Source organism: Numenius arquata, chromosome Z (assembly GCF_964106895.1).
Source record: "Numenius arquata chromosome Z, bNumArq3.hap1.1, whole genome shotgun sequence".
NCBI classification, from domain to species: Eukaryota; Metazoa; Chordata; class Aves; order Charadriiformes; family Scolopacidae; genus Numenius; species Numenius arquata.
Genome location: NC_133616.1, coordinates 35,964,346 through 35,991,429, shown reverse-complemented (window position 1 = coordinate 35,991,429; position 27,084 = coordinate 35,964,346). Strand labels below are relative to the sequence as shown.

Genomic DNA, 27,084 nt, shown 5'->3' with positions numbered 1-27,084 from the left:
TCAAGGTCTTGGTGTTTTTAAGCCTTGCCAGGTGCAGGGATGAGGGCACTTCACCCAGGCTGGCCAACAGGATTATTTCATACCATGAACGTCACATTCAATATAAATTAGAAAGTTTGCTGAGGAGTTGTCTCTCTCCCTTAATGGCAATGGTCCAGAGAACTTCTTGCCCTGGTGCTGGACCCCTGAGGCCTCCCCGTCCTCCTGAAACCAAAGCACTCGCAGTGTCCGACATTTGCTGTCCACTGCTGGGAGTGCACAGCTTCCCACTGATAGAATTGGCTGAGTGTAATCCTTGTATATTTCATATTAGTATTGGGATCAATACTGGTTCTTTAGTATTATTGTTAATTATTTAGTCTAATCCTACTAAATCTATTTATATTTCAACCCTCATGCTTCCTTGTTTTCCCCGGTTCCCCTTCCTGGTTGGGAGGCGTCATCAAGTGATAGAATGATTGTCTAAATGACAATAACTTGTTATGGGTGTCTCAAACCATAACAAATTACAAACAAAAAAACCTGGCCTGTCATGTTCAGTATCATAATGGATTACTTTGAGTTATTTAAATAACTTGACAAGATTCTTAGTGTTGTTGCTGGTAGTAATACTTACCTAGTGTCTGTCCAAATTCATTTGCATGAAAGTTGACTTGAACAAAGACCTACCATATTTATTCTGGAAAATTCTGAAGCTATTGTGGAGTGAACCTACAAGGTGACATTAACTCTTCAGACAATGCTGCATGGCAATGTCATTATTTCAAACCTGGGTGACTGAGGAATGCCTTTTAGAACTACTCTCTCAACTCTTAAGATTATCCTACTTCAGGATAAGCGAATATGAATCTTGTCTTTCTTTAGTATACCTGCTTTAGATCAATAATTGTGACTTTTGAGAAGGAGTTAAATATCTTTTTTCTTTTTGAAATCTAGGCCAGAAGAAAGCTCTTTGAACTCACAGAACTTGCTTAAAAGACACAAGGGGATAGTTGTTGGCTGATTTCTGATTACATGCAAAAAGGGCAGATCTGCAGGTGGCTCTATAGCCAAAAATACACTGTTAGATGAAAGAATTAAATTGTAGCTGTGCTGTACTGAGAATACTGACAGAGCAAATGAGACTTAAAAGTAGTAAGATTTGTGAGTGAAGTTTTTAGCCTGTAAAGTGTTACCCAAAACAGCTGAGTGGACCTTGTGCATCAATCAGTAAATAAAAACAATAAATGAATAAGCAGAAAAAGATGACAGAAAAAACAATCTTGCATAGCATCAGGCATTTATTTCGATGTGTAAGAAAGGAAAACTGATTCACAGCAGATGCTTGTGGCTTTCTCACATGATTTAGAAAGACTTCTGCATTGTGCAGAAGTTAACTTAGCCCAAGCCCTTATTTCCCTCTCATTTAAAGCTCTTTCTGTCTCCACAATGGCCAGAAGAGCTTAAGAAGGGGTATCAAGTTTGCTTGGGGAAAAAGCTGGAGGACCAGCGTGGGTAACAAGACACTACTGGCCGTGGAGAGCATGTGCCTGTATGTTCTTTGTCTTATCATTTTGGTTTACAGGACCATGTAGGTGGTGCAGAAGTTCCCATTTTCTTTAAGTCAGTTGAAACAGTTGTGTTCTTCAATACATAAAATTCCTGTTTTGCCGGTTACTGAGGGAGTAGAATTGTATAAGCAAGTCTCCATCCTGATCTCAATGAAAAGGGGACAAGGCCTCAGCAGTTTTGGAGCTTTGCCCTTCCCATCTTCGTACAACTGGAAGGATTGGATGATGCTGTGGTGGGGAGTACAGAGAACTGGAATTAATTTTTTCTATATCTAGGCTATACTATAATGCTATAATTTTTTCAGATTATTTCCCTTCTTTGTAGTAGTACACCCGAATCATTTAAATAACTGCTGAGACATACCCAAACAGCTGCAGAAGAGTTTCTGTGAAGTTGTCAGTATCCTCATTACAGGGCCTCAAATCAAAACCTGGTGTGTGGAAAATAAAGCATATCAAGATACACAATGTATTTTATATCTGTGGGGTGGCCTTAAGACAAAGCAAGAGTAGGAGTTCATCTAGAAAATGAAAAATGAATAGGATATAGTAGCCTACCTGTCAAGAAAGAGAAAGTGTTAAGATAGCTTGAAGTAATACTTGTGGGGGCTTTTTTCAGGATAGGCCTCTGTTTGGGTTCAATGCTCTCTTTGGTCTTATTGCAATGGTATTTTATCAGTCAGACAAAATAGTATTAAACTATAATATAGTTCTGCTAAAACAGATTAGAATAAAGATTTAATATGCTACTTTCTGTGAAGAATCTGATACCCACCATGTAGTGCTGTAATAAAACGGAAACAAATGAGCCAACTCGAAGTTATGACTCTCCATGGTGTTTAGGTCTCTCATACATTTCTATAAAACATGTATGAGAACTTCTGAATTGTTAAATTGGATTATTTTTTTAAAAATGAAATTGTGTTCCAATACAGATCTAAAGTAAAATTCTGTTTGCAGTTCCATGTGCAGTGTGAAATACTAGCACTTCAGCAGCATGAATTCCTTGTCCGCTTAGTAAAATTTAAAGACAAATAATTATTTTACATAAGTGAATGTACAATAAGATAATGATGTGTTCTTTAATCAGCAAGTTGCTGAACTTGCAGGTTAAATATTCTATGCAAAAATGTTTTTGTGCCTGGATGTTACAATTTTTTTTTGCAAATATTGATTTATGTGAATACTTGTAAAATTTTTGTGGACATATGCGTATCTGAAACAAGCTAAGTGTAGCTCCTAGTGTTCACAGAAGGGCAAACAGGATGACTTACGTGTAATAAACATACAGCTCACCTGAGTAATAATGGCAACAATTTACCTCTGGTTTCAGGCATCAAACTGGAAGTGGACTATCATCATCTTCTCCAATAAAATTATTATTTTTTCCTTCATGTAAGGCTGTTGCAAGTTTGGGGATTTTGCTGGTTTTTTAAGCGATTGGATGTTCATCATTACACTCCTACTAAATGTCTTTTCCTCTCAGACAGCAAAAATTATCTAAAGAGAAGGTTATTAAGGAATGACTACTAACTCTGGTGATTTAAGTCTAGCACTTGGCATTCTTTGCCTTCCACCAGTATTGTAAATGCTGGTAGTTTATTTTTACTCGTAAATTAGCTTTGCATCAGAACAAACCCCTAAAATGCATTAGCCTTACAGCAAAGGAGTGGAAACCTGTGAAGCAGGAAGGCTTACAAAGTCTTCAGGGAAATCTTGAGTGCTTTTGGGAATGATTTGTTTTCAAAGGGCTTAAGCAAAATCAGCTCCAGAAAAGATACGAATATTTCAGGCACAGTGCAAGGGAAAGACATGGTGGCTCCAGCATGGACTTTGCCTTCTACAAAATATTTCACTACAAATACAAACCACACCTTTCTAGTTTTACAGGCAGTTGTTCACAGAAGAGCATAGGTTATCAAGGGTGTGACAGATTTTATTAGAAGCCATAAAATAAACCATTAAAACCTGTAAGTCAAGACAGTCTGTGAATACATTAGGCCACTGACTAGATGAACTAGGTATAAGTGTAACCACAGGGATTCTTGTACTTTCAGGTCAGAAATTTTACAGGAACAACAGATTCAGCTTTGCAGACCAGAAGGAGCACTGGTGGATGTGGGTAGGAGTGGTATTGCATCAGGGCTCTCAGCTGTTTCAGGAGCACAACTGTTCCTCGTGAAACAATAAGGGAAAGTGAGTGGAATCTGTTCTTAATTAGGAATGACACCTGAAGATACCAATTTGCATAGATAAAGAGCCAATGACAAAAAAGCACATGTGTAGCTAGCGGTCAACACCACGTGAGCATAAGCATTTCTGCTCCATGTGAAGAGTATGAATTTCTTTCCACAGTTCTCAGATAGACCCTGTCTCTCTTCCTTGCTTTCCTTTCTTTTTGTTGAAAGAGGTCAGGTTAGCCTAAAAAGTAAAAAATTTTTGCCCTTAAACTTTTACTTCACAGGTACAGTCTGCAAACTCTAGATGAGAATATTTGTGAATGGTTATGCAAATGAGTTTTAATAGTATTTTCAAAAATGCCTAAGTGGATCTTGAGTTTCATTTTCAGAAGTGATTTAGGCACTTAAGAGTTTAAATTCTGTTCATTATTAGTGAGGTTTAGACCCCTAAATTAAGGTCCCTCCAGGCCTTTTTACAGTTTCCCCTCATGTCTTTTACAGTAATCTTGAGACAGACATTTTAGTTCTTCATAGGCATTCTTAACCTCCTGCTTTCAGTAGCAGCTCTTTAGGACAGAGGTAACTTAACTCCCCCTGATTCTTGTTGTTTTCCTTGTGATGATTCCCAAGTCCACTGGCTATTGCTTTGTCTTTGCAAGTGGAGCAGATAATCTTTGCCTCTACAGTAAGGCTTGTTCACAACAACACCCTGTATTTTTAAAAATTAAAATTCAGTTTTAAAGAAGGCAAATTACTGAGCTCCTAATTTACTCCTGCGTAGCTCTGGAGATTGTTATTACTCCCTGAAAGTAAAATTTGAAAATTGTTAGCTGGAGAGAACAGCTAGTAAGTGTTATAAAGCATAGTGTAGGTATATCCCTTTGAAAGCTCCTTAAGTCCTTCTGTTACTACTGTCCGTAATCAGATATGGATATTTACTGCTGCTTAAGATGACTATGTGGAGCTCCTTTTTTGAAGCAAAATTGTAAGAGATGGCTTGAGACCAGCGTGTCTGGTTCTGATCTATTGGATCAAATGGTGATCAAGCATGATATGTAAGTTTTGAATAAGTGACTCTGTAACTATAAAGATTTTACCCTGAAGAGCAGAGAAAGCACTCTACAGTATCTTCAAATAAGATCTATCTATTACAAGAAAAGGTGAAGGTATTCACAGGTTATTTACAAATAGTCTTTCCTTCGGCTCCTGTATGTAAATATGTGTGTATGTGTGAATGTGTATATTTACATACACAAGAAAATCCACATTTTCTTTCTATAAAATTACAATTACTGATTTCGGAAACTTTGGAGTTGGAAATGATTGAAATTTCTGGAAGCTATTTGATGGCGTTCTGCATGAACTATGGTATGAATTTTGTGCAGCAGTTAAATAAAATAGTCATAAAATATTCCAGACAGTAAACTGAGTCAGCTCTATGTTTCATGATGGAATGAGGGCTACGTGCTCTGGGTTCTTTTGAAGCACATATTGATGACAAGTAGCAAGGTCTTTCTCACTGTTAGTGGATGAGTGAACTGGAGTGCGAAGTTCTGCAATATACATGGAGTTCTCTATCCTAGCAGTAAGTCTTAGTGACTTTACTCTTAAATATTTGTATTTATATTAATTTGAAGTCTTGACTTGTGTATGCTTTTAGCATTATGACCGCAGTGTTTTAACAGTCCCAATGTAATTAAATGAAGTTTCACCCCTTAATTTTGTTGTAACAAATTTGATTTTATCTATATCTTTCCGTAGGTTTTTGTTGATAGAAACTGGTGAGTTCTCAATTGCTTTCTATTGTTTGACCAAATTACTGTATTACTGGTATAGGATTTGGTTTTCTTGAAAGGAACTTTAAAAAAAAAAAAAAGAAAGAGGAAATATTATGCTAATTGCAATGAGTGATAACCCATATGGCTGTGTTCACCCTTCAGTAGATCAAGTGAGAATGTTCAATAGAATTTTGCTAGGTAAGTAACACCCTGTTGTTTCCCTCAGCATGTAAAAACCCTGGTAGCTTTGTCAATTGAACATGCGTTTGTCTTGATTTCAAATTACAGTATGTGAACTGTAGAGCATACAGATTTCTTAAGGTGTGTTGGAAGAGTACAAAAATTCCTAGTGTAAAAATTATTTGTCTGATAAACGTTAGGGGAACTGAAAATATCCTCTGTGGATTTTCCCAAGTTGCAGATGCAGTGTCTTCCTATCTAAGCGAACACTGGCAGAAAATTTAAGAAGCTTTCTTCAAGCTTTACAGTCAAGCAACATTTGCAGTCCTCTTTCTGTTGCAACCTATACATTGGCCATTATGAACTCATTACATTTTACCTTCTAAGAGTAAGATGAGTTTATGCAGACTTTCTCAGAAAGTAGGAATTTTCTTTACCAGCAGTTAGCTGGGTCTCAGAGGTTTTGTAGGCTGTACTTTGTTGCACTTTAGAAATGAAATGTATTTCAAAGCAATTTTCTGTGGAGAGTTTAAGAAACTTAATGTGGTTGTCTGCAAACCTACCATACTTCTCTAAAAGTTAATAACTCAAAACTTTCAGAGGTTAAGCCTGTCATCATAGACATAAATAAACGTTTTCAATATGGCATGATAGGAGTACTGTATATGGTGGTCCAGTAGGATAATTTTCACAGAATTAATGAACGGAACATTTTAAAATTCCTAGATGACAATTCCATTAATAGCAAGAAATGTTTGAAAGTGAAGCTGAAATATTTTCAGTGGTAAAAGTTTGCCTTCTCTGGTTATCTTTAAATTACTCAACAGAAACAGTAGTTTAAGGACTCTGGATCAAAGTTCAGAAATATCTGGGGAGGAAAGTGTCTGTTTGTTTTCCATACAAACAGCTAGAGGAATTTAACCCCCCAAATTTTTAATTAATGCTGTTTTAACTTAACTAAGTGTAGTTGACCATAAATGCTGTACCAGAGTGGTCACCCAGAGAAATCTTTCCCGGTTTTGTGATTGCAAGTAATTAATGATACTGCAGTGTTCACAAGACATGATATAGGAAAACCCATGAATTCTGGAATAATGTTAATTATTTGCCACCAGCTATAGTAAAGATTTAATGACAACCACTGTAGACCAAGATATTTCTCTAAAATATATCTGCTGGTTTTCAGTAACAATCCTTCCTCAACAAAAACAGGACAATCTAGATGCGCTTGATATGCAAAATATTACCCCACACAGTATAGATACAGTCACCCATTCTGTTGAAACATATTGGGGGCTGTATGTTTTGTTCCCTTATGGGCAACTTCTTTATCTCCACTGTATTTCCTGGAATGCAAACAGGGGCTTTAAAGAAAGAAAAAGAAAAAAGGGCAGCATACTGTATATGCCAGCTAGCTCTGGTTTTTAACACATGATTATTTTATTGGGGTGTACATTAATTAATCCTGAAATAAGATCCTGTGTGACATTCAAAGTTGTGTTGAGTAGCGCAGAGTTTAAATATTTTAGTTTTACAACTCTGTTATGCTGGCAGCAAACAATAGCATCTCAGTGAAGTCAGCATATGAACACTGCTTGTGATGACATCTGGAAGGCTTGTTTTATCTATAAGCACAGTTGTAGACAAATGAAAGCAGACAGATGTAAGGCTGGTGTGGCATCTTCGCCTCAAGCATTCTCTGGCTGTACATTTTCCAGTGTGTCAAAAACAGGGAGCTTTTTTCTGGAATAAAAACATTCTGTCACATGTGTACACCAACTACTGTGCTGCCTTCTCTGAGCTCTGAGGTGTAAAATGGCAGATATTGTTCAAAGTTTAACACAAAGCCAAATTTCAAAATGCTGAGAAGTACCTGAGTGTTTGGAGTGTGAGTCACCACGGGACAATAAAAAGCACAAATTATGAGCCTACATTGCTAGTCTTATTAATGCTGCCTGGTAGGGGAATGGTGTTGGTGTTTATGGCAAGGATGCACAGATTTTTCTAAGAATTCCTTTCTCATGGATATTTCATTTAAGTAACAAATGCGTTTTGAGGGAGGATGAGAAAAAATTCTGTCTGTGTGGAAAGGTCTATGAATACCTCATCCTTTAAAAAGTGAAGCCTGAATCTTAGCACAAGTCATACTCTCTGTGTGGAGTAATGCTCTTAACAGGCCTGATGCTCTTCTGTGTAGATTAATTTTCTGAAGGGGAAAATACTATGTGTTTGCAGGAGATAAGCAGGGAGGAAAGTGTAGGCATTATTGTGTGCGAGTTTTTATTATTTATTTTTTTTAATGAATTGCTTTGCTGTAGTTTTCACCAGGGATCTTAGCTGATATAAGCAGTAAAATGCACTGCACCTGCTATGGTGCATACAATTCAGGAACAAGTCTCCGGAGGTTCATGGATGAAATACTCCATCCAGTGTATGTGTCACCTAAGCTTTTGCTAATTACATTTAAGTGTATTTTTTAAGGAACTGGAAACTCTGGATAGAATCCAGCCCTTGCTAGAAAGGTTTAATGTATTGGACCCTAAGCTGAGCCAAAAAAAAAAAAAAAGCAAACCAAAAAAAACCCCCCCCAAAAAATATGAGCATTGGTAGATTTAAGTTGGCAATAACAGAAACTGCAAAGAAATAAGATAACAGCAATCGAGACAAAAGTCCAGAATTCCTCCCTGACACTTTTGACTGTCTTGGTATCTTTTGCCTGAATAGAAGCTGGCTGTTTTCCATTACAGCATATCTTTCTACTGCAGAAGAATCAGTAGCAAAAGGTGGTGAAGTGCACAAGTTTTTTAGTAATAAAGAATCATTACGCTATTAACCTGGGAAATACACAGTTGTCCATTTCCTGTTTGTCCCCACCGCAGTACCATCAATCTATTCAGAGTGCTTTGTATTCAGAGCCCAAGGGCCCCAGATAAGTGCCTTTGTGTACATAAAATGGCACTTTTTTGTTTTACATGCTGTTAGCATAGGGCAAAGGAAGTGAGTGTGTAATCGCATATGTACAGCAAATAGCCATTTGTACCTGCAAGGAGCAAATGGGCCCACTCAGATGGATTGGTCGGCCTTTAATAGCACTTGAGTGAGCTGATAGGCAGACATAGATGTACCTGTTACACCAGAGACCTGAGGCCCTTGTACCTTTGCATGACTTTTCACTTAAAAACTACTGTTTGTGGTTCAGTGGCTCCATCACTCTATTTGTGTTCCTTTGCTTGTAAGACCATGGACTACTCCTGAGAGTCCTGGTTTCTAAAATTTTAATGCTGTAATGCTGACCCCTTGGTAATATTCCCATATTGGAAAACACATTAGCCTTAACTTGAAGGATGTAGTTTAACAGCCAGCAGTAAATATTTTACTTTGTCCTTCTCAGAATGTTTTTGTCTGTCTTTTTTTTTGGTTGGTTTTTTTTTTTTTTTTGGTTTTTGGTGTTTGTTTTTTTTTTTTTTTTTTAGAATGTCCAAACTGTAAAAGAAGTAGCAAATCCTATAGTCTGACCACAGACCAAGGTTTCACAGCCACTAAAATTTCATGTATCATCACCTAGTTGATTGAGCGGAGGAGTGAAGGTGTAGAGACTGCAAAAGATGTAGGTACACACATGCACACTGACAGATCATCCGTCACCTCTACAAAAGGAAAGAATTAAAACTGATATTCTGTGATCGTGGTACAGTTACCGCAATGATTTTTTTGCATTACGATAGCAAACTTTTTCACTTTTTCAGGTTAGTATTTCTGGTCAGGTGAGAGCAAGTAGCCAAACACGTTGCTTTAACCTGTGTAGGATACGTTGCAAACCTAGTGAAAACCCATCTGAGACCAGAACTACTGTGATTTGCTTAAAATTGACTGATCTTTTGCTTCCAATACGATAAATCTACTTTTTTCTGCTTATTATATTAACTGGTTTTTGTGGTTTTAAAGAATGTTTTTGAAGTTTCTTTTCTGTAGCTTTTTTATTCATGTGCCTCACAGCTAATTGGCAACAGAATTTAATTGTAAAACTTGATGTAGATTTTTTTCATAGCTATCTGTGGTTTTAATACTTATTATTTAAATGATGGTAACAGTCAGAAGCCAAAGCTCAGAATTTGGGCATGCCTGTGCTAACAGCGATGCAAATATAGTCAGTACAGGACTACCTACATATATCAAAAGTAAGTACCTTGGCAAGTTTATTTTCATATATGATTTTATAAATATTTTTGTATAAGTACAATAAATTAATATTGTGAGCAAACAGCTGTTGGAATCTTTATTGACTATTATGGATTTGATTTTCCTTTTTTAAGGAAATTAATCATTAATCATTAATTCATGTAAAATTTTATCCAACTTATTGGGGAGTATCTGAGAAGGACAGTGCTGTCTGGAAGAGTGAAGAAAGCTGAATACAGACTTGCTATTTTGTGTAGTGTGGACAGTGTGCTATGAGCTTAAACTAATGTAGCCTTTAACACATATATGCTGATAACAGTTTAGTACTGTTTTCTTATCTTTTCATATTCAGTATGGTTTTTGGTTGCCTTATTATGAACCTGTAGAAGAGAGCTAGTGGTACACCTGTGAAGATGATCTTTAAAGCTAGAAGTCTTTTCTGTGTGTTCATCATCAGCATAACCTAGCAGTCTGGCATAATTCAGTATGACTGGCAACATCTTTTAAAAGAAGAATCTCAGAGCTAAGGCACAGCAGCAGCAGATATTGCAGGTCATCCCAGACAAATATTTAGTATGGCCATGTGTGCTATGCTTAGTACCTGCCCGGGCTTTGGGTCTCATTCATTGCAATTTCACTGATTTCTGTTGAGCTGAGTACAAATGATGTAGAGTCTTACCCAAGCTCTTACTCCAATCAGTTTTACCTCTAGTTAGTTTGAACTTCCCCTTACTGCTAACTTGCACTGACACCAAACATTCACGTACTCATTGTGACTGGAGTGTGGGAATTTAGACATGGAAAAATGCTCTTAGCCCAAGTGAGAAAGCTAGGGGTTTTTTTAGTTCCCTTTTGTCATCACTGAACGCCATGAGTAATTTCCACCCCCACCCCCCTTTTTTTTTTTTTTTCTAAACAGAAAAACAATTCATTGTGTATCTTTACCTTTGCAGAGTGGCTGGCAGCAGAGTTGAAAATCTGTCACACCTCATGCATTATAGCAAATTCTTCTTCTAGTATATGAGGATGTGTAAACATACACATACACACACACACATATCACTAATATTAGGGTATTGTGGTTTTATTTTCCTTATAGTGGAATAGAGCTAAACACCCGTGTCTTCATTGGTCCCCTCAGCTTTGCCCTCCTTAGCTCAGCCAGTAGCTGTCAACAGTCCAGGAATGGTGTTTCTTCTCCCTTACACTAAGTAACAAGCTCTTTTTTCTTATTGCAAAAGCAGATTTATTGTAATACACAATATGATCATTTTGATGGTACAAACCCATGCTCGCATCCTTACAATGTGCTCTGGTACTGTCCACCAGCATCCATGTGGCTGATTTAGGTCTTGTGCTTCCTCAGCTAAAGAACACCTGTACAGAAGATGATCTACACTTATTACATCTAACAGTCCTTTCATCTTATAATTTGTATTAAAAGATGTTTTTAGGCAGAACATTCTGTGTTCACTGAAGAATAAAATCTGAGATTAAGTAATAGACTATGCAGGAAAAAGGCAGCAATTTAGATTCTTTCTGCCTGAGTGTTCTGAGTTTGGGTATTTTCCTTTTTGTCTTCCACATATTTCCAGTCTGATTCGTTTCTCCCTTATGCTGATATAAATCAGTTACAACTCATATTTACATGTCTGCAAGTGAGATGCACCTCAGACTCACTAGTTCCCATGGGTTGCAGAGTTTCAGTGTTTCAAACAAAATGTAGGCCGTGCAACTCTGTAAGAAAATCAATGTTAGCAGAGGTTGGACGGAATCACCCTCTCGTAATGCAGCCAGGTACAGCTGCATGAATGAATACACAATTTTTATTAGTTTTGCCACATTTCTGTGGCTATCCTGGCAACTTTGGGAAGAGTTTCTCAGGCCTAGTACATTTTGTATGGAAACGTGTGGTCAGTTGTTCTGCTTGATAGAAGAGAGTAGGTGGCCAGGACATAGGTGGAGAAGTGTGAGGCAAAAAAAAATAAAACAGCAGGAGCAAAAATAAGGAGAGGAATGATGAACAAACAGTTTATAAATTACAGTATTGCTATTATATTTATACTTTGTCATATGACAGACTTCATGATTCAGTTAGAACTGCAATTAGTCCACTGCAGGTCAGAGGTACTGGGGTACAGCCTAGGAAGCTTATTACACTATTGAGGTGTACTTATGTCTTGTTAATTAATCTATTATTTATCAGCATTGCCATTCACTTTGCCAATATGATAGAAACAATGCATAATATCTTGAGATTTCATACAGGCAAAAAATAACTATCTCAGTCAAGGATGGGCTGACTGACTGTTTCTTCACCTTTCTTATAGCAGTAGGCATGGTTGTGCCCATAGCTCAGATACTGCAGCTCCCTCCACACAGACCTCTCCTTTAAACACAATCACATTGCTGAGGGGTACTCTGGGCTGGACCTGATTTAAGCTAATCTAGTTCTGAGAGGGTAAACAAGAAGACTAGGTATGTTGTGAATAGGTATGAATGTGATTTTGAAATAAATCTCTCTCATTTGCCTTACTGACAGCAGTATTTCATTCTAGAGATCACACTCATTTTTACTTTCATTGCTTTACTTTTAAAATGTTTATTAGCCATATTGCCAGCCAGTGGGTACAGACTCACTGGGACCAGAAGATGCTTTTGATCCTTTAAGGATTCCTAATTGGTTTTGTATGATACATTTGGCAGAAGATTTATCCAAACCCATTAATTCAATACTGGTAAGGAAATGGACTGTAATGATGGTAAAGATTGTTATCAGAGAAAGGGTAAATACATTTGGCATACATCCTTGTACTTCATTATTAGCACACAAATATCAGTACAACTTGGACAAGGAGCATAGGAGGACACGTCACCATGTGTCCTCATAGAGGAAATTACTTCCTTTTGAATTTTCAATAAGGACTTCAAACATCAGAAGATTTTTATATTTATGAAGCCCAGCAGTCTCTTCATAGGGAATATTTCAATCAAAATTGCAGTATGAAACCTATGTCAGTCCCTTTTAAGTCTGGAAAAAATAAATTGTGATAGTTTGAAAATACTAATATTTTCCCAGAATGAATATGAGCCAAAAATTTGAAGAAATTTGATGGCTTTTGAATAACAAGAGATTTGAATCTAATCAGATTAGATTTTTGTTGATTAAAGCACAAAAAATTCTGGTTTTTAAATCTAGAAAAAAAAAAAGTAGTATATAGAGACCTTTTACAAGGAAACATTTATATAAAATGTGAGTTAGTAGGGAAAGTCTTCCAACACTTGTGCACAGCTTTAAGAAAACAAAAGCTTTGAAGCCATGTCTCATTTGTTTGGTGACCCAACAGCAGGTGAAAGCACAATGATTGCTGTCAGGCCTGAGTGCATTTGATGTTGAACCCTTCTTGGCAGGGACCCAGAAGGACTTTTTCTTCCTACTTTGGCCCATACAGAATTGCCAGATATGCTCTCTATAGTAGTTGACTCAGGCCAAACAAACACGATCTCACTTACCCAGGAGAAAAGGGTATACATGGTTTATGCACACAGTAAAAAAGTGTGCATTTAGGCCTGCATTTGGGAAGGGCTTGGGTCAAGCTTGCTCTTCTGTGCTAATCCAAGTCCAAGGGTATGCACTTTTTACCACTGGCTTCATTAAGACCAAATTTGACCCCTCATGTTTTTAACACCTCATTACTTAGTAAAATCTTTAGCAAAGCTTATAGCCATGGCTTAAGAACTCTTCCTAGAGACTTAGAAAGAGTTAAGTGTATGTAAATATTGGTAAACTGTATCTTAAATGATTGCTTCCCTTAGCTTCCTAATAAATATATGAATTAATTATACATGTCTTGTTACATATTTTTGATAAAAAAATTTCTTCTGGTTGTAATCTTAACTTTATATATTTATTTAGCAGTATTTTGAGTAGTATTTTAACAAAAAAAATTGTTTGTGATTTGGTATAGTGGAGCTTTGGAAGGAATGGTGAAGACCTGTAAAAACTGTGATCTGACTCTTTAAAAAAAACCAAACCAAACAACCCAACTAGCAAACAACCCTAAAGCAATTTGAATCATATCAGGCTTGACCAATAGCTCAAATTATATTTATGTGCTAGAGAGAAATATTTCAGTAAAGAAATTTTCAGTTCAAGAGAGTGTTCAACTACAGTGGAAAAAACCAAGTTTCAACCAAGCTGTTATTATAGAAAAATAACAGACTCTACAGTTGTGATGCTTGTGAGGGCTGAGGTGGAATGATCTGTATTTCTGATCTGCAAGATAGCAAGATGATGAAGACGCTATATAGTTTTAGTAGCATTAGGTCAGTGTCTACCCAGGCTCCCATTGCTGAAAAATGCGAGATAAGCTGCAGCTGAAGCAAATCATCTAGATGTTTAAGAGATCTCAGATTTAAAGACCTGCTTCAGTCCTCAGGTTTTGCTTTGTTACAAAATAGTCCGGTTGTGTAGTATATAGGTTTTAAGCTGTCTTTAGAGTGACAGTTGTACCATCAGCAATTGGATTGCTTAAGTAATTGAGCAGAAATAAGTATTAAAACAATTCCTAACACTGAAGAATAATTAAAATGTATAGTTTTAGCCTTAATCTTGAATTCCTAATTAGTTGCTATTGAATTGGATTTTTACTGTTTATATAAAATCCAGATGCTAATATAGGTTTGTACTTTCAGTACTTGCTTTATACATGTGCACTTTTTCAGTCTAATTTGAATCTAAAGCTTTGGGATTCAAGCTCTTTCTACGGTTTCATACAACGAACTTAAGTGCCAGTGCTGAAAATTATTATCAGGACATTTAACATATATTGTTATGCCTGAATCATGTTTCTACACCACCCAAGTGATTTTAAAAAAAAAAAAGTAAATGCAATTAGCATTTTATGTTTGCTTGTTTGTTTTTTTTTTTCTCAGGAGGAATGAAATTTTTAAAACTATTTCTGCTGCCGCCTGCACTGTCAACATTTAACTTTACAGTAAAAATTAAAGGCATCTTACAAAAAACTGCACTCATGCCTACAGTTCATGGAAAGATCTGTGGAAGAAATAAGAACAAGCAAAATGTAAATGTTGTTTCACTTGGCATAGAATTCTAGTACGATGGAATGAATGCTTCTGACTTCCTCCCTGGTTAGTTTGGTTTGCATCCTGTATAGTGAAACAATTTGACATCGAGATTGGGAAGCACTGACAGACTGTCGAAGATAGGTGCCTTAAGTTTTGTTAGAAGAGCTATCTGTATGTTAAGGACAAATGATGAGCTATGATCATTGGGCTGATCTGCCATATGAACCAATTAGTATATTTGCTTAATATCACCACTACTCTTTGTGTTTTGTTTGCAAAATCTGAACTGAAACGATACATGATTTTGTAAAATCAAACTACTCATAGCTTTACTTTTCTCTAGTGACCAAGAAAGCTAATAAAGGAAAATGAATTTAAAGGATTTATAGGGAGATGGCATTGAGAAACAGCTCCCGGTATAGCTTTAGGAATCACAAGGTTATCAGTATTCTGCTGTCCTCCAGGTTCTCAATGCAGTACAGTACAGGCTTTAGAGACTGTTCTTTCCTTTTGAGCAGTGGCTCTTAGTGTAGTTTTCTCTGTTGTATGGTAAAATATTCCCAACATGCATCCTGAATTGCACTGAGGAATGAGGATAAAAGACAATGTTTGATTTATTAATTTCTAGTGGATTAGAACTACAAATGTTTGCTATGTTTTTAATTTGAGAAGTAGAGAGAATCACAGCAGCTTTTAATTATGCATTTTGTGTAATGCAGCCCTGAATAGAGCAGAACAAAATTAAAATTGTGGATCAAATGCTAAATCTGAGTAGTGACTGAAGTGAGCTGTAGTGTAATGCTAATGGTTTTGCATCTTCCTGGCATTATGTCAATAAAAGCTGTAATCACATTAAAGAGAGAGCCCATTAGCTTATTCTCTTCTGCAGCATGCACCATAGCAACATATTGTGAGCTTTGAAATAACTTGAAATTTCTTTCAAAAGCATTGCTGTCTATGAGCTAAGAAGGGTGTGGTATTAAACATCACAATAAAAAAACCCTAAGCCTAGGACAGCCTTCTCTGCATCCTCTTAATTAAGCCTCTGTTAGCTTCCATTTCATTTAAGAACTTGAATTTCTACTCCTTGCCTGATCTAGGTAATTTTAGTGAGAATCTGTGACAGTTTTGTGAGACAGAGTGATCCTTACACTGACAGTACCTGAAAAATTACCTTTCACATGATTTGAACTTATGGGCAGGGTCCTTCTCAGTCACATTTATTAAATGATTTTTCTGCCAACCTGTTCCAGCATGTAGCATTGCTTTTATATTATTATAAGTGCATAGAAAAACTACAACCATATTGACCAACCTTCCCTTGTTGTCCATTTAGCATTCCCTTCAGAATTTGCCACAGACTTAATAGATGGTTGTTCATAAACCAAACTAAACCAAACTAAACCAAACCAACAAAAAAACATACTTTTGTTCAACCAGATTGATCCACAAAAGTCAGGTTTTAAGTCCAGCCATGCTGGACAAATATTTTTGAACCCCTTGAAAATGACAGAATCGTTCACAATTTATACGAGCATGAATCAGAGGAGAGAGCCAAATTCTGGCCTTGGATGCTCACCCATATTTCTTGTCCACTTCAGGAGAGACTGCAGGTTTTTATGTGTGGTGCCAAATTTGACCAGTGTATCTCTAGCTCTTTCTCTGCTGGCTCAGCTCATCAGCAACTGACTTTCTCTATCTACCACCACAGGCTGCTTGTCATGGCTTGTACAAGCTCTTTTTTCTCTCTAGCTTGTGCTCTTAGATACAGTCTATGCTTTGTTGGCGTCTCTATTTCTTTTCAGGTCTCAGCTGAAAACATTCCTTTTACCTGTGCCTCTTAATTTCTCCCTCTGCTGTTATTTACAATACCTGTGTAACACTAGAATATAAGTCTGTGCAGCATTTTAGAATACAGCTTATTTCAAAGATGCTATACTAAATAAAACCGTATTTTATGTCTGCACAGAGAACTATATCCCAGGTATGCCCCTAACATGTCTATCAATCATTCACCGCATAAACGACTCATTCCATTTGATACCAATTTTTGTTTCAGTTACTGTTTTTGTAGGATGTTTTATTTCTGTTGCATCACAAATAGTAAATTACTAGGAAAAAAAAAAAGGGGGGGGTATTTGAAACTAATCCTAGTTACAGCAAGGGACCAACTGCTGTAGGGAGACCATTCTCCCAATATCGTGTTTAGGCATTCTAACTATCTTCCTTTATCCACAGGAAGGAAATAGATTTATTTAGCCATGTTTGGTGAAATTCCTCTTCAGACAGAGAGCAGAAGAAACAGTCGGTAGCAAGGAACTGGGAAGGTCTGATCCAGTGTGCATGTACACACATGAGTGGCCTCTGAATACAACTGAAGTGGTTTACCCCAGAAATATTCATGGAGACAGAGCAAGGTTCAGTTATGGCTTAAGTCACATGCATTTTGATTGTCTGAAACTTTTCAGTCATTTGCACACATGTAACAATTAATTGAGGTGCAGAACAAAAGACAAAATCAATTCTTTTAAATTAAATATGCGGTGTTTAACATGTTACTTGAAGTCTCACTTTTCTTCTTGTACTCATGGAGAAATCTTATCTTGCTTATCTAAACCAAAAGAAATGTCATGCGTAACAAGCAAATTATTAATTTTAAAATAAATAAATAAATGCCAGGGGAGGAAATTTTATCCAGTTCAGCTCCATCACAAGAATTTATTTTGAGGTTTTGTAAGTATTTATTAAATAGTAAAAAATTTAGATTGTTAGAAAAAACACCTTATAAAACAATGCACCCTGATATATAATAGGTCATAAAATTCTTCAAAGTACTACACACTTCATAATTCTGCAATTTGTTAACCAGTTTTGGAGTATTTAAGTGGAACAGTGAGAGTAAAATTATTCTCTCCCCACCACATGCCATAATTCTCTATCAAATTAGAACCATCAGGGCAATGAAAAAAATACCAAGTCTGGGTAAGATCTCTAACTGGTATCACTTATATCATCTTTATGGGCCAAACGTTTTCACTAAAATTTTGGTTCAGAAGATCCAGATCAGTCCTAGGGCTTGGAAAGGGAAAAAAAAAATGATTAAAGGAAAAAAAAAAGTTGGAGGAATTTATTAAAGCATGTATCTGCAACTGTGTTCTTGTTTTCTATTGACATATGCACACAATGCAAGTAATGCTTATGAATCATGAGTGTGCACCACTGAAATAATGGATATCAAGGGCCACAGGATATCAATGGATATCAAAGGGAAGGAAAGGGCTCAATTTTCTTTGTATGCACATATATAACTGGTGACCACCATATGCACACCAGACAAAATGTATTCCTGTGAGTTCAAACTTTAGATGCATTTTCAAAAACACATTTCCAACATTTCAGATTTCTAACATGAGTACATTTTTGAGTCACTCTCAGACCTACTAAACTCCTCTTGGTTACAGTTGATTGACAGAAAGGAGAGCTCCTGCTGCACCTCTCCTTTGCATATTTGTATAGTGTCTTTGTAGTTCTCGTGCTGTCATTGCATTTACATATGTTACGTGGAGTCACTAGGGAATGATAAGAAAAGCAGTGTGTCCATTCTATCCCCACAGACTTGTGGCAAATAAAACTGACAAAAGCCAGAGTAGATTCTTTCATGTGCCATCATTTTGCCAGTAGATTGTTACTTCCTTTCTCTTTTCCAAATGTTAAATTTTTTATTACTGTGTCATTTGTCACACAGCCTTTCTAATGGTAGGGAATTCAGGTGGCATTTGTGATTGCCACTCTATTTCCACACTAGGTCTTGGTGTGTATGCATGAGAGCCAATACCAAGAGATTTCATTCCTATTGCATTGCTAAGCAATCCAGATTCCTACACTTCTACCAAGGTCTCTTTTTAGACACAGTAAGTATTGTGTGATTTTGTGAGAATTTTTTGTAAAATGTTTGCAAAAAGTTGCACTGTTTCTTAGTTATTGCATGATTTGAGGTGACTGCCTGTGTGAGGACAATGTTGTACAGCTATTGCTTGCAATTAGGACTTATTTTTTATTTATCTGTCTATTGTGAATAATAACAGCAGAAACAATATGCTTGGATGCCTCATTTTATTGGCATCTGATAGCGTTTGGACATCTGGATGGAGTGTTAATGGCGTAAGATACAATTTTGAGTAGATAACCTTATTCCAAATTAATTTTAACTTGCATCATAGATATATAGTGATGTTACAAAACTCCAGTCCTTAATAATACACTTTGCTAGTCTTTGTTATTGACAATATAATCAGAATTAAAGCAACACATGGAAAAAGAAGAGGCTGCAACACAGTAAAAACTCTCTGTATTATTTTATCAGTGAATAATGGGGTGTAAGAAGGCATTGAAGGTCATTAATGTCATTAGCATTTTTGTATGTTGATACCCAGCCTCAGTGTGCAAAGCATACAGAAATCTAATTTCCACGTTTCCAGCAGTCATGCCTGTTCCTAAATGTCTGTATTTTATATCTGCATCTAGAAATTAACTGGTTTGTGACTCAGTTGCATAAACATAACCCACTTGAACAGTTTTACGTCAGCAAGTAGTTACACTGACTGCTTGTCTAAGTCAAGCTAAAATAATTGCAAATAAGCAAGACTAAAATTTTGAATTTTGCATATGGGCTCTTTTAAATAAAAGAGAAAAGGAAGTGGATGTGTTAAGCACTGTGCTTCAGACAAAGTCATTGTTCTATACTTCCAGCAGCTCCTAAGCAGTTTTTGGACAAGTGCTGTAGGTCTGTAGGTGGATTTATTCCTAGGGAAATTTATAAAATGAGGTGAAACAGAAATTTTAGAAAAGTGTCATCTCCCTCTCCTTCTCTCCCATTTGCTTTCATTCTCCCTCTTTTTTTTTTCCTTCCTCACTCTTTCTCTTCCCCTCCTTTCTCCCCTCTCCTTTTCTTTCCTTTTATCTCTTCTTTCCTTCTCTCCCTCTCTCTCTTTTTCTTTCTCTCCATCCCAACATGTAAAACATCAGCAGTCATGCACGGTAGATTCATAAAAGGTGGGAATATTTCTAGCTCTCTGGCAGGTAGAAGACATTGTTACGGGCTGAATACACTTATATCTGAATAAATTCCCAGGGAGGCTGAGAACCACTGACATGGTAGGTATGTAAAACCATGTAACTGACATCAAGGCCTGTTGCACTTGTGTAGCCTTATTGAATCAGTGGAGCGCTCCGTCCCCAGTGATGCAGATGTCACCAGTATCTGCATTCCTGACAAGCAGCTACACCTGTGGTTCAAGGGACACTTACGTACTTCTGCTGAGCCCCATGTCACTGAGGCTTCATCACAGGCTTTTAAAAGTATGTTTTCAAAACTAGAACAGCAGCTTATATATGTTGATTGGGTGTAGTGGAAGGATTCATTAGAGTGCAAGTTGTTCAGCTGTGGTTTCTCTTTAAGTGTCATAAGTGTTGTGCCTGGACTCCAAATAAGATTGGTTCTCCTGGTGATAACATCATACAGACACTAAATAATTTTAAAATACATGAAATGGATTGTGACTCTCTCATATTTTCTCTAAAGTTTATCTTGAACATGACATATCCCATCTTCTTTTATTTCTTTCTTCTTATGTCAATTAGTTGCTTCTTTTTTGAAAGTCCTGTACAGCACAGGAGAGGAGAAGGATGGCTTTTCTCCCTCCAGTTTAAACGTAATAGCAGTCAAGTCACACACAACACAAAATCCAAGCCAGATAAACGAAGTGACAGAAGAGCACCATAAGAAGCTATTGTATATCCCACAAAAAAGCCACTGAAACATTCAGATGTCATAAAGTCCAAGAGATTTCTTTTATAATTCTTTCAGGGAATTCTGCCTCACCATCTTTGACTAGAGAGCTTTTACCTGGGCGATAGCAGAGTGATGATTAAAGAACTTTAAATAATAGGTAGAGTTCTCTAGAAAACGTAGACAAAATGCATGAGATGTGTGTGCAGGCATGTGCGTGTAATTATTTTAAAGCTGGACACTGTTGTCTTGGTTTACTGCTCTTCGATCCTGAGGCTGACCTAACGTTGTGCCTTGCAGTACATGCCTGTATTCCTTGATCCCTGGCTAATACATGGACTTCTTGTGGTAAGTCTGAAATTCCACTGCAAGGTTTGAGTGGAGAAACTCTTGTGGTTTATGGCATCATCAGTACCTTGAGATGTAAATGGGACTTTATGGAAATCAATCTTCCTTAGAGGGCTCTGTACAATAAAAAGTGCTTAAAAAATACTAAGTGAATGCTGCTTTTACTGTTCTGGCATCGGCCCAGCCCATGCTCACTTACGGATGGTTATACTATAGGTGGGTGTTCTGCAGCCACAGCTCTCACTGCTCTGGTTGAAAAATGGGAAAAAGAGGTGGGTGAACGGTTGCAGAGGGAGTAGGCTATTGCTTTATCCTCTGTCCTAATTCTCACACATAGTTTTTACTGCTTTTTCCCAAACCTCACCTGTCCTGCTGCTGTGAAAACGCAGCTTCATTCTTTGTCTCCTGTGTTATTTTTACCTTCTAAAACTGCACTTAAGGAAGAACAAAGCCTGGCTTTAACCTAATTTTACTACATCTTGTGTCAAAAGTTGTTCATAAGTCATGTAGTACCCCTAGTGCCTTCTTTGTATGAGTGTAAATTCAGTGTTTTTTCACTCCCTCAGATCAGTAAAAAGGCAGGTGTAAATCACTGTTACTGCATGTTCTGACCTACTGCTGCTGCTGTTTGCTGTGTCCTTGGTGCTATGTGTGTACCACAATATAATTGTTTAAAAATGCTCACACTGCTGTGATGCTCCTATGGTGAATCCTGCACAGTAATTTGTTTTGATTAATGGATTTTAGAAGGTGTGGGCCCCTCCTTCAAGCTCATGTGGATTGAGACCTCCATGTTATAGGTAACCTTGCCTGTTTAGCTCCACCAAATTGAATTAATTACTCTGTAGTTCACTTAAGAAAAAAATGTAGAAAACAATTCTAGAAAGTTGCATTTCTAATGACTTGGCAGCAATCATTTCTTGCTAAGAGGACTGCAAGACATGCAAGTATGTTTTAAATAACTTATAAATGATAATTCCATTTACTGTGAGTTTTACTGATCCATCTAGAGGTCTGACTTTGCTGTCCGGAGTGGGCAAAATAGACACTGGCTTGCATTCTTCAGTCTTCAAGATTGCAGGAATATGGCCTTCTGTCTATAAAAGGTCTGTGTTATGATCATGGTGGATCCAAGATCAGTTGGTCTGTCTGTGAACAATGAAACTGAGAGTCTTACTTCCTTCATGAAGCTGTTTAAACAGTTTCATTTCAGACATTGCTGTCGCTGATGAACAGCTGAGTCTGTGATTGCTAAGAGATTTGTTTGATTCTTTCTTTTGTACACTGTGATACTGTCCGTTCACTCCGTAGTGTAATTCACAGGGCATTTGGCTCCATATGAGCATTTGCGTTTGTATGCAGGTTGCCATCCAGACTATTTCTTGTTTTATTTTAAAATAGACATTTATGATTAATTTAGTGTCATCTATTAAATTTCTGGGTTTTAGAATGCATATTCAGCATTGCATTTCTACATAAGATATATATATATAGGTGAAAAAAGATTGTTCATTTTATTTTAATAATTTCTTTCAGCCTCTTAGTAAAGTGCAATAAATACATAGGGTATAAAACATTTGCATCATCATGTCTGTGGCCTGAGGAGTTACATACACCACCGTAACCTGGCCATCTTTTGTTTTTTGATATACAAAATCAAAACCAAGAGGCTTGTAATCCTCCATATATTGATTTTTTATTATTAAAAAGTGAAAGTTGAAAGGCAGCTCTAAACCTGCTTTATCAGCCATACTTGGACCAACTTTGGATGCCATTTCTAAGAGCTGGAGATGTGCCAAAGACATTAAAAGTTACTTTTTGCTTGCATTTTGCCAAGCTATTCTTACTGCTCTCTTTTTATGAAAAGAATTCATTTTATTTGCTTTGCAACAAATATTTATATTCAGGGGAGTCTCTTCTGTATTAAGTAAGTAGTCTGTCCCCTGGGGTAAGAGTGCGGCTTGTAAAGTTATCAAAAGAAACTTGTAAATATGAGCACTATGATTTCCTTCAGAGTTTGCTGCACTACAAGTAATCTAATGACAGTTTATAGGTGTCCATTTGGGGAAGTGGGATTGGTATTTTTATTTGAGAATTATTTCACTTGGGAAGTTCTGAACATAATAAATATGAATGAAACAATCACAACATAGTGTAATAAAGGTCATTCTCTGAGAGGATGAACTAGAAAGGCGTTCATTGACTGGTCATAGCTTACCTGTCTGAATATTGTGAAAGTGAATCCTTCTGGCTATGTCCCAATGTCCTCCACTGAAAAAGGGAGTGTGAATGTTACTACAACCCTCTGGGTAGGCTCTTTCTAAGTCTGTCTTTTCAATTCTCCTGTAGCTCAGTTCATTTAAAACCTTACTGCAGGACAGAGTTGTTTGAATGTTCATAAAGGCAGGTCAAGTTCACAAGAAACTGTTCATTCGAGTTTACATATATGTAGGGCTCCAATGACTTAAGCATTTCAAGTCTGGAGTGGTTTGCATTACAACATCATCATGAAGTAAGGGGAAATATCTATGTTGATTTTAAAGACAAGGATCTGAGACATAGAAGGACTGTGATTTGTCCACAATACACAAGAAGTGGCTGGCGAGTCTAGGATTAAAGCTTCAGTTTCCTCCAGGTTGCCTACCTCCACCTCTTTCTCTGAGAGTACCATATAAGAAGGAATTAAAAATGCCAAAAGATTTGTTTGCTTTTCAGGTGACAAATGTTTGTAGTTAATGAGATTTCTATTTGATGTTTTAGGTCCTTCTTTAAACTCAAAGTATAGGTATATTTCAGTTTGAACTTCCAAGCTTTTAGGTCATTTGCACCTGTAGTTCAAACAGTAACTCTGCAGCTGCAAACTGACCAAAAATAATGAAGATTTTTTTGCCCATGAACCAAGGTCACTTATATGTTCATGTCCATCTTACCATACCAGGCCATTTGAGTGGAAGAATGAGAGGGGTGGCACAGGCTTCAGCATGGCTCAACTTTGAAGAATTTACTCAAGCAGAACTTCCGTTATGTTTGGAAAAAGGGAATTTTGCCTAAACAGAGGGTTAGGCCAGCAAATGGCTCTTGTTAATATCCAACATTTAGCATTCTCTTAGTTATTCTTCTGTCCAGACCATACTGTGCTTATGTATCATATCTTCCAGTGTCCTCGTCAACATGAATCGCTCGTGAAAAATATTTCTGTTCTTTCCGTTCTGAAGGCACAGGAGAGCTGAAAATAGCTAAAACTCCACCGTTCCAAATTCTCTGGAAATGATGAATAATTGATACACCAAAATAATGGGTTTAGTATAATTCTGAATGTTCACGTTCCTCTTCAGAATTTCCTTTCATAAGTAATGTTGTGACTGTCTTGTTAACACCCTGTACATTTTAATTTTTACAGTGTTTTCTTGCTTACCTCAACCTGTACCACCTGCTGATCTATGTCCATGCAAAGTATCACTTAGCTTTTTGAATCAGTTCTAGATCAAAGCTACATACTTTCATTTAAATGTAAAAGATCTCAGGCAAAGCTGAATAATACCTACCTAAATAATTTTCCTTAATGAATAGAGTTCTCTGCAAGTAACTTCGTATCTCTAGAGATTGTTTGAAGAAAGCTGATGAAACACAAAATGTGCAAAAGCAAAAATTGCACAGTATATGGAAAATTTTTTAAGATCCTAACTGGCATGAATAACTATGTTTCTCCTGTCTGGTTTCTTATCTGTCACCTAATTTCATTCTGTTATTTTGCCAGGGTTTCTTGTAAAAATTGTTCAGCAAAACCAGTCTCATAGTTTTCTCCAGAAGCAGCCAGCATTGTTTCCATGCCCTTAAGGGTTAACGTTGCATTTAGGGCCCACACTTGCCTGCATAGAAAACAGGCATTAATCCTTACCTTCATTTGGTGGGTCTGCCAACTTACCTATTATGTCTGTAACACTTGTCTCTGTCTTGCAGAGTTCCTCTACTATTAGCAAAGGTCAGAGGCCAAAGAACCTCCAAATTCAAAGAGAAATATTAGTAATTTAGAAATGCATTTTTTCCAGATAATATCATACATGACAATAACAGTGTTTTGTGTCCTAAAACATTTTACACCATCTGTTGCCTAGCTCTTTACCATCAGCCACATTGGTTTTACTTTTCCTTTAGCATAGAGAGAAAATAACATGCTTAGAGGGAGGGTGGAGGGTTACTGCAGCACTTCCATTTATTTCTGCAGTGGATACCCTGCTGAAAGTTGCATTGACTGAACACAGGACAGACACAAAGATCAATCCTATGGGACCAAAACCCTTGAGGTAGTGCTTACTCAAAATCGATCAGTCTTTTCAGTTATCCCCGGCAGTGATGGCTGTTACATTTTCTTACCATTTCACTACAGCTTTTTCTTCCAACCTGTACTGAGGGTATGGTCAGAGGTGCTGTACTCCTCCATGTTCCATTCAAACCACTTTTATTTTCAGTAATATCAGTAATTTTGTTACACCTCCACCTGTCCATTCTTTCTGGATATAACACTACCATAATCCAAAAAAAAAATAAAATGTACGCCTTACTGTGATAAAAAGATTTTCAGTGTTGGTATAACCTGCTGAATTGCAGTAAATAATCACCAGGTTTTGAAGAATTTTGACATTTCCTTTTTCCTGTACAGCAGCCTAAACGGTCTTGTTTTGCTACCCTTTAGGAATCATAACTCTGCTCCAATTGGCATGTTGTCCTCCTGACTTCATTTTTTTGTACTGCACTGGTGAGAAGCTGGTGTTGAACATGTTTTTGGATAGTAGAAAATGGGAAGGTTAGCTGAACAAGGAGATGTGTAAAATATAAGGCAAAATCAAATATATTTTAAATATGCAAATGTGTAACATTATCATATCAGTGCTGATATGATTTGTGAATGTACCATATATAGGTGTATAAAGTGTGTCCCCAAAGCTGATAAAATGCAATGCTGTGTAACCTCATTGCAGGACGCAGAGTTGACATACCCGTTGGTATGCATTGGTTTTCCTGCAAGCTGAGCAGCAGGTGGTTTCATCTAAGTAGCTGAAAGAGTGTCTTACTTCATGCATCATCCACTTGCCTGGAAAGCAGGGAAATACCCTTGTTCTAAGAGTTGAATGTCAGGTCTGAGGAAGAGTGAGAGGATTCCATTTCCGCTCAAGCCAGCAGTGAGAGGAAGTTCATGTGCCAAGACTGCACTGAGCTTGATGAAATGAAATGTGTTGCCTGAGTCACAATAAGAAGCGCACTTGTTAATAATTCTGCAATTAACATGATAGCCAGCAATCCAAAACCAGTACTAAAAGGCCGCCTCTGACTCAAGAAGGGACCTTCCCAGGACAGAGTGGAAATGCACTGTCCTTTGCAAAGGACTGTGGTTCCTAGGGCTATCTATCAGTTACCTCTCCAAGACCAATATACAAAGAGGCATTGTTTAAAAAGCAGTTGTTGTTTTAGTGGTCTTTACCATAGACTTGTTTTGCCTCTGAGCACTGACTATGTATGTGCTCTGTGTTGAAGTCATTGAGCTGTCTTTGGTGAAAGAAGGAATCAAGGTCAATAACAAGTCAACTTTCTATCTCAGAGCAGGACATATCTGGTCTCAGTAATGTCCTACCAGTAGAGTACTCTTAATTGTGACTTGATATTGCTTCAGAAAATGGAATATACCGGGACGCTGATATTTAGCAATTCTGTTTTCCTCTCCTGAGGTAGAACTATCTCAATTCATAGAGGGTCAATTAAACTCAGAATTCTTTCTCTACTTCTGTTAAACTCTAATTACACCAAAGAGGTGACTCAAAGTGCAGACACCGTGGAAAACAGTAGGGAATGTGCTAATTTAATTTTTTATTTGGTTTTTAGTCGATACGTTGACTTGGGTGCTGCCTGCCAGACTCTGCCCTGGCTTGAACACTGAGCAGTCCTGTTGGAGTCACTAGGACTGGTCAGGGCAAACATGGTCCAAATTATTAATCCTC

The 27,084-nt window shown here is 37.1% G+C and overlaps 1 protein-coding gene across 1 annotated transcript in view; it reads left to right on the top strand.

Moving 5' to 3' along the window:
- BNC2 (basonuclin zinc finger protein 2) overlaps nt 1-27,084 on the top strand; it is a 235,648-nt gene that overhangs the window by 173,881 nt on the left and 34,683 nt on the right. The window lies entirely within an intron of this gene.